This window comes from Vombatus ursinus, unplaced genomic scaffold, assembly GCF_900497805.2.
Source record: "Vombatus ursinus unplaced genomic scaffold, bare-nosed wombat genome assembly UNPS02013120.1, whole genome shotgun sequence".
Lineage (NCBI taxonomy): Eukaryota > Metazoa > Chordata > Mammalia > Diprotodontia > Vombatidae > Vombatus > Vombatus ursinus.
In genome coordinates, this window is record NW_020952898.1 from 1 (window position 1) to 10,776 (window position 10,776).

Genomic DNA, 10,776 nt, shown 5'->3' on the forward strand with positions numbered 1-10,776 from the left:
GTTTCTCAGAATGTCTGTTTGTCTTTTATAAGTTTTTTTTTTTTTTTTGCCAGAGTACTAGTTGAGTAAGGAGGCCCTTTCAACCATTAGAAGTTTGGAAGTTTCTGGTTATATCAGCATACTGCATCTCCAAGAGTGGTGGGTCTTCCAAGAATGAAATCACCATCACACCAAACAAAGCCAATTGGGTGTGTTTGTATTCATAGCACTTGCGCCTATTAGTTTCTTCAGTTCATTTATGGGTGAAAGTTACAAAGACTTTTTGCTATAGGTATTTATATATATTTTTAAATCCAACAAAATTTCACTGAACTAATAAACCTAAGGCAGACTTACTGTGTGGTTTGTGAGGTTATGAATAGCTCTCCTTGAAAACATCTTGCAGTTTTATAAGCAACCCGAAGGGGTCAAACCCTGTCCAGCATTCCTATGTAGAAGGTTGGGGTGACACAGGGACAATACTTTGTTTTGAGGAAGAACAGACCAGTTCATTGGATGATTAATGTTCTGTCCCAGCAAAGGGAGATCTCCAACCCAAATGGTTCATTTTGTTACATGAGGTGTTGAAATGAAGAAGGGGAAAGATCCCCTGGTCTGATAACACCAATCACATACACATGACTTCAAAGCCCTTGGGGGCTACCAGGAGTTGAATGAGTAAGGTTATGGACTACAGTCTGTTTGAAACTCTATTCTCCCAGGTGGTGAGGTGCCAATGCCTCATTGTGGTGTAGAGGTGACCCTGGACTCTTGGAAGTTGTTCCAACAGAGTGTAACCTCTGGCAGGTCCCACCTGGAAAGAAACTTTTGTCCTGAAGACAGACTGTTTCTGCTGTCCAAAGACCAGCCTTGCTAAGCATGAAGAGGTCTATTACCAATAGGCTGACCACTAGGCAATGAGTTATTTGGCTACAACAACCCATGAAAAAAAGGAAAAAAAATTGGCATTAAAACTAACAAACAAAGAAACTTTAAGTGCCTACTATGTGTGAGGCACCATGCTAGACCCTGGAAATATAAAGCAATGAAAAGATCTTTGAAGAGACCCTGTCATCACCTAGGCAATATCAGTTGTTACTTCTTCAATCTAGACTTAGTCCCAGATTTGCCTTTAAAGTATTTAAAGTGCTTTTTGATACAACTTCCACTTACTTTTTCAGTAATTTCTTATCATTTATTTTTCATATTCTCTTTTTCAGTTGAACTGGTCTGCTATCTCTTCCCTAGACACAGTGTCCTTTCCATATGGGCCTGGTTTTGCACCCCCTCACTCCCATTACACTCTAGTTTTACCTTCATTTTGTAGAACCTCTATCTACCTTCACAGTACAGTTCAGGTGATTTTTAGAATCAAGCTTTTCTCCTTATTAGAAGATAAGCTCCTTGTGGGCAAGGACTACATTTTTGCCTCTCTTGGTATACCCAGTGCTTAACAACAGAATGCCGGCAATGTCATATGGTGCTTAATAAATGCTTGTTGACTAACTGACTTCTCTTTCCTTCCCCCATATCTCCTTGTTGAAATCATTTTGCATATGCATATTTCCTTATCTGTGCATAAATTTTGTTTCCTAACAGGTATATAAGCTGCTTGAGGGCAAGAGATGGTTCATTTAAATTTTGTATCTCTAATTCTGATAATATCTCTAATTCAGTGCCTGGTACATGGTAGGAACTTAAATATTTGTAGAATTGAATTTCATTTCATTGAATAAGCTCATAATAATTTTGGCTGTTGAAAAACTTGTAACAGAATCACTTTGGAAAATTTGGAATTTATATTCTTTCATTTAATGGATAACTGATTTTTTATGCTCATCTTGTCTCCCAAATAGAATTCTTTAAGAAGCTATTCTGTTATCCTTTTCTTCATTAGTATTAGGCACAGTGCTGGACACACAAGACACTCAGAACATGTTCATTATTGACTGATTGATTGCTGGCGTGATTGTCTCTGAAAGCTGAGGGTTTTCATTCCAATGCATTGGGAGAGACGGTATTCATTGCGGGCAGGTTCCTGGATCTCTGAACATATGTCTAAGGCCAACAGTAACTCATACTCTGAAGGGGTTGAAAAAAATCCATGGAAAAAGAACAACTGCAAGGCAGGTCTTGATCATTGCAAGGCAGAACTTCCCAGGAGAAATGTTATTATTATTATTATTATTATTGTAGGTGAGCTTTGGGCAATGGAAAACGGGCCCACAACTACAGTGAAAGGTAGGCAAATCCCAACCAATTTTCTCCCTCCTTATTTCCATGAGAACCTGGAAGTGTGTCATCCCCTCGCTCCATCTGTCTCCTCCACTTCGATGCTGGCAAATCCCAAACAAGAAAGCCACATGCCAATCTCAAGGTTACATGTGGCCATTTCCCTTCCTCATAAGGAAGTGGTTCGGCCAATCATTGGAGCTGAACCACTTCTAAAAATCACCTTTACTCAAAAGAGTGTCAGCAAATGACTAGAATAGGAATGGAAACTCTAAAAATTAAATGTAGAACAGACATAGCAATCCCCACCCCCACTTCCCTTTTTTTCTCTGAGAATAACAAATGTTTGGAACAGACTTCCAAGTCTAACTGTAAGCAGCACAGAAGCAATTAGATGCTGTCCTAGGAGAAAGAGCTTATTGGAAAGGAATGGCCTCAGTGGACTAAATTGACCTTCTCTTGTTCCTAGTGTTTCTTACATTCATATGAATAATGAGTGAATTTGAAACCACTATACACCAGGGCATTACTCTCTCTGGTCTTTATGTTCTTCATTTGTTGCTTCCATATGCTAGAGTAATTCTCCAAAACATTCAGTCCTGGTATATTAACTGGCCATTCTGGGTGGGAGGGGAATGTTGGGCTTATAAAACAGCCGATAAAACAGTCTTACTCTATGGTCTGACACAATGTGCTCTTCCAGAATTGACCCTAGCAAATGGGATTACGTATGCAACCACTAGCTTAAAGACAAAGGCTTTTGAATTACCAGTTATGCTCAGGAGCTGGCTGATGTACAAGGCTCACAGTAAACAGCATGTTCATTTCTAACTCAATATGCCAGCTGCTCTTGACTATTTCTCACACAGTTAGGGATCAGTCTATGAGGAATCTCCCCACATCTTGAGAGGAAGCATGTTGTCATGGAAAGAGCACTGGGCTGGGAGTCCAGAGAGACCTGGGTTCAAATCCTGTTGCCAACAACATATTGAATGTATACCTATAGGCAAATCCTTAAGCTCTAAGTCTCAGTTTTCTAGTTTGTAAAATAAGAATGTGGCACTATCCATAAAGATGTTTTTGTTGTGAAGATCAAATAAGTTAATGTATGTAAAAGTGATTTGTAAACTTTAAAAATGCTACATAAATGACAGCTATTATTATCATCTCAAGAGTAATAAATTAGGTGATAGACTATATTGGTTCATTGTAGGGCTGAACAACCTCCACAGAACAGAGTTAATCTCTGTCAGGCCCGCTTGTTACATAAAAGCCAAGTCTATAAGTCCATGAGAGAACCAAAGAGGATTTAAAGCTTTAGTGAGTTCCAAAGTCAAATCCATACTCAAACAGGTTTTTTTTAAATTTTTACTTTTGTTTAAAGAGTGAGTCTAACCAACTTGTCCAGGCTGGAAGTTCAGGGGCTACTCATGGCCTGACTTCACACTGATCATTATTGGAACTCTGATCTGGATCAGTTTGTCCCTCCTTAGACAACATGCTGGTCCCTCGCTTCTGGGGTCTCTGTATATTAATGCCAAACTTAGTGAGGCCATCCAATTGGCTTATCCCACTCCAGCTCAGAAATTCTGAGCCTAAGATATCTGCCACCTTAAGCTTCCCCAGTAGCAAGGATTACAGGTACGTATCACCACACTTGGTGAGAATATTTTTTACTAAACCCAAGAACATAGAATCCTATTCAACAAGAATTACTGGGAAGACTAGAAAACAGTTTGGCAGAAAATAGTTTTAGACCAACTTTATGCCATATACCAAAAATGACCTTCAAATTAGATTTTTATTCTAAAGGGGAAAGATTTCTTAAGAAAATCAGAGGGAGTCGTGATCATAAAAGATAAAATAGATAATCTGATTAGGTAAAATTAAGATGCTTTAGCATGATCAAAATTAATACTAGAATAAAAAGAGAAACTGTTGAATGGGGTGAAACCTTTGCATAAAATATATTTGATAAGATTATCATATCCAAATTGTATAGGAAATTGAGGCAAAAGTACAAGACCAAGAGTATTTTCCCAATAGTTAAGTGATGAAAAGAATCAAGAAGAAGATGTAAGCAATCAGTAACTTTGTGAAAAATGCTCCATATCACAAATAAGAAAAATGCCCATTAAATTAACTGAAATTTCACTGCATAATTTGTAAATTGGCAAAGATGACACAATAACAATAGCCAGCATTTATATAGCACTTTATGGTTTGTGAAGTGCTTTACAAATATTATGCCATTTGATCCTCACAACAACCTCAGTTTCCAGATAAGGAAACTGAGGCAGAGAGAAGTTAAGTAATTTATCCGAGGACACACAGCTTCTACATATCTGAGTCCAGATTTGAAACCATATCTTCCTGACTTCACATCTTGTAGTCCATCCACTGCACCCACTAAATACCAATATGTTAATGTTGGAGGGGGCTGTGGGAATACATCCATATTAATGCATTGTTAGTAAATCTATAAGTTGTTCCAGCTGTTATAGAAAACAATTTGGATGCATGGAAGAAAAGACATGAAACTGTTAATACCCAGTGGTCCAAAGATCATATTATTTGACATATACCTAAAAGAGTTAAAGATAGAAACAATATATATCAAAATATTTTTAGACTTCATTTTCAGGGGGCAGGGGAGGGTCTAAAATTAGAAACAAAGTGGGTAGGTATTCAGTAAGTGCTGCATTTTTGCAACCTATGGGGTTGAGTTGAACATTTTCTATTGATTTTGCATAATCTTCATTGATCCTTAAGAACATCCTTCAAATCATAGATAAGGATAATCCTTCTGTAATTTCTGGCATTTATTAGCATCACAAATCCCTGTATTTAAAAAAGAAAGTCCACACAATTCAGCCATTTCTGTAACATTTTTTGTCAACTTATTGTTGACTGGGTTCACGTAGATGTTGCCTGTGAAATGACATTTGATTCCACTCTTGGATCATAACCATTTCATTGGCTCTATCTAAAGATAAACCACTTTTACTTACATTAGACAAATCCAGTGGTTGATATCTGTTGACAGTCTTCACTACTGTTTTGTGAAATATATTTATTCCAAAAGTATTTATGTAACTTTTAAACCTGTTTATCCTATGCTCTGAGAACATCTGTCAATCAATTTCTTCTTTTTGTTGAAGTTTTAACTTTTTTATCACTGTCTTAGGATGGTAAACTCTGTATTTCATTTATATTGTTTGAGTTTTTGTTTAGACACTTTCTAAATCCATTGTGGTCTATTTTGCCATTAAAAATGTATACATTAAGCCTGATGTCATATGGGTGGTAATTGCTCTAAATGTGTTCTTTCTGTTAAGCTTTGACTTCAGGATGCCAGTCAGACTCAATATACTAAGCTTCAACTTTTTTTTTTTTTTTTTTTTGGTGAAGCAATCAGGGTTAAGTGACTTGCCCAGGGTTACATAGCTAGTGTCAATTGTCTGAGGCCAGATTTGAACTCAGGTCCTCCTGACTCCAGGACTGGTGCTCTATCCACTTTACCACCTAGCTGCCCCTCACCTTTATTTTGATAGTCTTAAACTCAATGTGTCTTTCAAGGAGAAGAAGGCATTTTTAAGCATCACCTTCATTTATTGGTTCAATGAACTCTAACTTCAAGTTCAAAGCCTTCAGTCTTTCCTTCTCCTTAGCATACATTAAGAAGTTTTCACTTATCTAATCTAAATGACATTTTTGTCAATGGATAAAGATTCTGCAAGATGAAAAAGTTATTTAATGTGCCTGTGAGTATAGCCATATACACAGATATCATCTATGCACATCAAATGATTAATGTAGTATTTTGTTTTAGCTCTGCCTTCGACTTGAAAGTCATACTTAGTTTTATTCAGGAGTAATGATAATGCATTTGGAGCCAGGCAGAAATGAAAGCTTAACTATCTTCCCAGAAGATGCTATGTTTTGTATTTATTGTTTTCAACATTACTGTGTTGGTGGCATGTTTAAATAGAGAACTGTTTCCCATGTGGATATCTATGGATGTATACAGTGTTCCTTTTATGTTTGTATCTATTTTATACATTTGGAGGACATTCAATCCTAGGATTATAAATCAGTGCAGAGCTGAGTCAAATGTTTTGTGAAAATCTATAAAAGCTATATAAATTTTAGAGCACTTAAAGGTAGCTTGTTTTCAATAATCATTAATTCAGTAAGAAGTTGCTCTTTATACCTCTGAGACATTTTGGAGTATACTTTTTGCTCCTTATCAAAAGTTTGCTTTCTTAATGGTGTTGATAGTTTTTTAAGTGATATAACTGATAATTATTTTACATAAAGTACATAAATAGGTAATTGTCCTATATTTGAGAGGAAGGGAAAATAATAACATTCATTAAGTGCCTGGTGCCTACTTTTTGCCAGGAAATATGGTAGAAACATTACAAATATTATCTCCTTTGATCCTCAGAACAACCCTATGAGGGAGGTGCTATTATTATCACTATTTTAGAGTTGAGGAAACTGAGACAGAGGTTAAATGACTTGTCCAGGGTCACACAGTGAGTATCTGAGGCCATATTTGAACTTAGGGTGTCCTGATTACAGGTCTAATGCTCTAATCATTATTCACTTAAATGTGTCCAAAATAACAAGCACTTATTAAGTGTTTACTATATGCCAGGCACTATTCTAAGCATGTTATACATACTATCTCATTTGATAATGTAATAATATAAATTTCATAAAGGAGTCACTGGTGTTCTTATCTTTTGGCTGAAAGGTATATGATGTCTTCTAATTTTCCAGTTTTGCAGAGTATTTAGAGTTTCAGTTATCTTTCTTGCAATGACTATTCCATCTTTCTATGTTGCTTTTGGTCCAATTTGTGCTTGGTTTGTGTTGGATGTCTTGACCATACAGATCATCAGAAACTACTCGCATGCTTCTTTCTTTTGGGAGTTCTCTCTCCTGATTTCTTTGCTGCTCTAACCTCTGTAGTATAGTTTTTAATAGATAATGACTTGTTTACTTAATTCTTTGAGTTGTTTTGACTCCTTGTATTATTTTAATCTTTTGGTTTTTGCTTTTAATTATGGATTAATATTATCAAGAATTTCTAATATACTTTTGTTTTCTGGATTCTATTGTGAAAGTTACTTTGTTATTGCCTTTTTAAATTAATTTATTTATTTTTAGTTTTCAACAATTACTTCCATAAGCTTTTGAGTTTTAAATTTTCTCCCCTTCTCTCCTCACTTCCCTCCCCAAGACAGCATGCAATCTGATATAGGCTCTACATATACATTCTTATTAAACATATTTTCACATTAGTCATGTTGTAAAGAAGAATTAGAACCAATAGTAGGAACCACAAGAAAGAGGAAACGAAACAAAACAGAAGAAAAAAGAGCAAATAGTGTACTTTGATTTGCATTCCAACTCCATAGTTCAACCAAAAGATGTGGATAGCATTTTCTATCATGAGATTTTTGGAGATGTCTTAGATCCTTGCATTGCTGAGAAGAGCTAAGGCTATCAAAGTTAGTCAATGCAAAACATGGATGTTACTGCATACAACATTCTCCTGGTTCTGCTCACTTCACTCAGCATCAGTCCATACAAATCTTTCCAGGTTTTTCTTAAGTCAACCTGTTCATCATTTCTTATAGCACAATAATATTCCATTACATTCATATATGGTAACTTGTTCAGCCATTCCCCAGTTGATGGGCATCCTCTCAATTTCCAATTCTTTGCCACTACAGAAAGAGCTGCTATAAATATTTTTGTACATATAGGTCCTTTTCCCATTTTCGTGATCTCTTTGGGATACAGCCCCAGAAATGGTATTGTTGGGACAAATGGTATGCACATTTTTTATAGTCCTATGGGAATAGTTTGAAATTGCTCTCCAAAATGGTTGGATCAGTTCACAACTCCTCCAACAGTGCATTAGTGTTCCAATTTTCCCACATCTTCTCCAACATTTATCATTTTCCTGTTTTTTTTCATGTTAGCCAATCTGATAGGTGTGATGTGGTACCTCAGAGTTGTTTTGATTTGCATTTCTCTAATCAACAGTGATTTAGAGCATTTTTTCATATGACTGTAGATGGCTTTAATTTCTTCCTCTTAAAACTGCCTGTACATATCCTTTGACCATTTATCAACTGGGGGATGACTTGTATTCTTATAAATTTGACTTGGTTCTCTATATATTTTAGAAATGAGGCCCTTATCAGAGGTACTGGTTGTAAAAATTATTTCCCAGTTTTCTACTTCCCTCCTAATTTTGGTTGCATTGGCTTTGTTTGTGCAAAAACTTTTCAATTTAATGTAATCAAAATTATCCATTTTTCATTTCATAATGTTCTCTTTTTGGTCATAAATTCTTCTGTTCTCCAAAAGTCTGACAGGTAAATTATTCCTTGCTCTCCCAGTTTGCTTATACCATCAACCTTTATATCTAAATCATGAATCCATTTTGACTTTATTTTGGTATATGGTGTGAGATTTTGGCCTATGTCTAGTTTCTGCCATACTCTTTTCCAGTGAGTATCTGAGGCCATATTTGAACTTAGGGTGTCCTGATTACAGGTCTAATGCTCTAATCATTATTCACTTAAATGTGTCCAAAATAACAAGCACTTATTGTTTACTATATGCCAGGCACTATTCTAAGCATGTTATACATACTATCTCATTTGATAATGTAATAATATAAATTTCATAAAGGAGTCACTGGTGTTCTTATCTTTTGGCTGAAAGGTATATGATGTCTTCTAATTTTCCAGTTTTGCAGAGTATTTAGAGTTTCAGTTATCTTTCTTGTCCCAGTGGTTTTTATTAAATAGTGAGTTCTTATCTCAGAAGCTAGAGTCTTTGGGTTTATCAAACAGTAGATTACTATAGTCATTAACTACTGTGTCTTGCTTACCTAACCTATTCCACTGATTCACCACTCTATTTCTTAGCCAGTATCAAGTAGTTTTGATGATTGCTGCTTTATAATACAATTTAAGATCTGGAACAGCTAGGCCACCTTCCCTAGCATTTCTTTTCATTAGTTCCCTTGATAGTCTAGATCTTTTGCTCTTCCAAATGAATCTTCTTATTATTTTTTCTGGTTCTATAAAACAATTTTTGGTAGTTTGATTGTTATGGCACTGAATAAATTAACTTAGAATTGTCATTTTTATTATATTAGCTTGGTCTACCCATGAGCGACTGATGTTTTTCTAACTATTTAGATATTTTTGTTGCCTTTAATCAAGTAATATATTGGTTAATTTTCTACTTCATATTCCAGTTAAATATTGATGTAATCTTATAAGACCTTTCTACTAGTCTTCAATAGTCTTCTCACCTTGCTTCTTATGTTAAAATATTCAGTCTGTTTAGAAATATTCTTAGATAGCACCACTTTTCCTCAATCATCCTTACCATGGCAATGACCACAGCTTATATTGTTGCATACAGGTCCTGGTATGTTTTTATACTCTCTGTCAAATATTGTGGCAGGATGCATTTGTGATAGTTATAGCAGATTCCAACTTGTTTTGAATTACTCTGTTTTTGTATAGTTGGTTCTTAAGTTGGTTTTGTTACATCAAACTCAAAGAGGGCTTTTTTAAAATTTGCAGTAGTCCAGTTTATTTTTCATAGACCTATCAAAATGAGCTGGCATTACAGAATTGAAAATTGTTCAAAAACAAAGAGGGCTTTTTGAAATCCCATTCTAAGTATGCTCAACTCCTTTTCAAAGTCATGTAAGACATCAGCCATTCATTAACCAATAGATTTTGCCATCTATTTCATTACGTAATTAGCACTTTTAGACTTTGTGTTAACTAAATTTAAATTTTCAATGTCTTCTAGTTCTTCAGTTTTTCTCTAAGGAATTCCTCAATGCCTTTTCTTCCTTCTAATCTATGTAAATAACACCTCAATTTTCACTCTTTTTTGTGATCTGAGTTTAGGTATGAAGTTATTTTTTACAATTTCACTGAATTGATTTCCAATACATTGTTATATAACTTGGAGTTGAGGATATTATTGACAAAGTCAGTAAATCAAAAGTTACTACTCAAAAATCTTTATACACGAATAATTTTCTCTTTATATTGTAGAAGCATTTGCTTACATGCTAGATCTTCTGTATTATCACTTGAAATTTATATGCTAGCATTGCCAACACTTCAACTTTCAGGATACTTTTTATTCCCAGATTTGATAAACCACTTCTGATTAAGCCACATGTAAATGTTAAGTACGTAGGTACATGATCTAAGTGCTGTTTTCCTGCGAACATCTGAGTCAGGAGTCGAATTTGTTGTCTTAAAGCACATGGATGCCCCGATAATTTATCCTTAGATCATCAATTTGTTTCTTGAAAACAGCCATCCAAAAATCTTTGCAAATGAACTTCATAATATCTCATTCATCCTTGAACCTTGCAGTGTCCTTTGTAAATCTTTCTATCAATCCTTGTCCCACTCTAAAACCCATTTTCTCTAGTTTAGTAATGCGTCTTCCATTCTCCATCCCCCCCCCCCCCCCCCCCCCCCCCCCCCCCCCCCCCCC

The 10,776-nt window shown here is 35.4% G+C and overlaps 1 pseudogene; it reads right to left on the minus strand.

The window, feature by feature from the left end:
* Positions 1-10,339: 10,339 nt before the first annotated feature.
* LOC114040430 overlaps positions 10,340-10,776 on the minus strand; it is an 800-nt pseudogene continuing 363 nt past the window's right edge.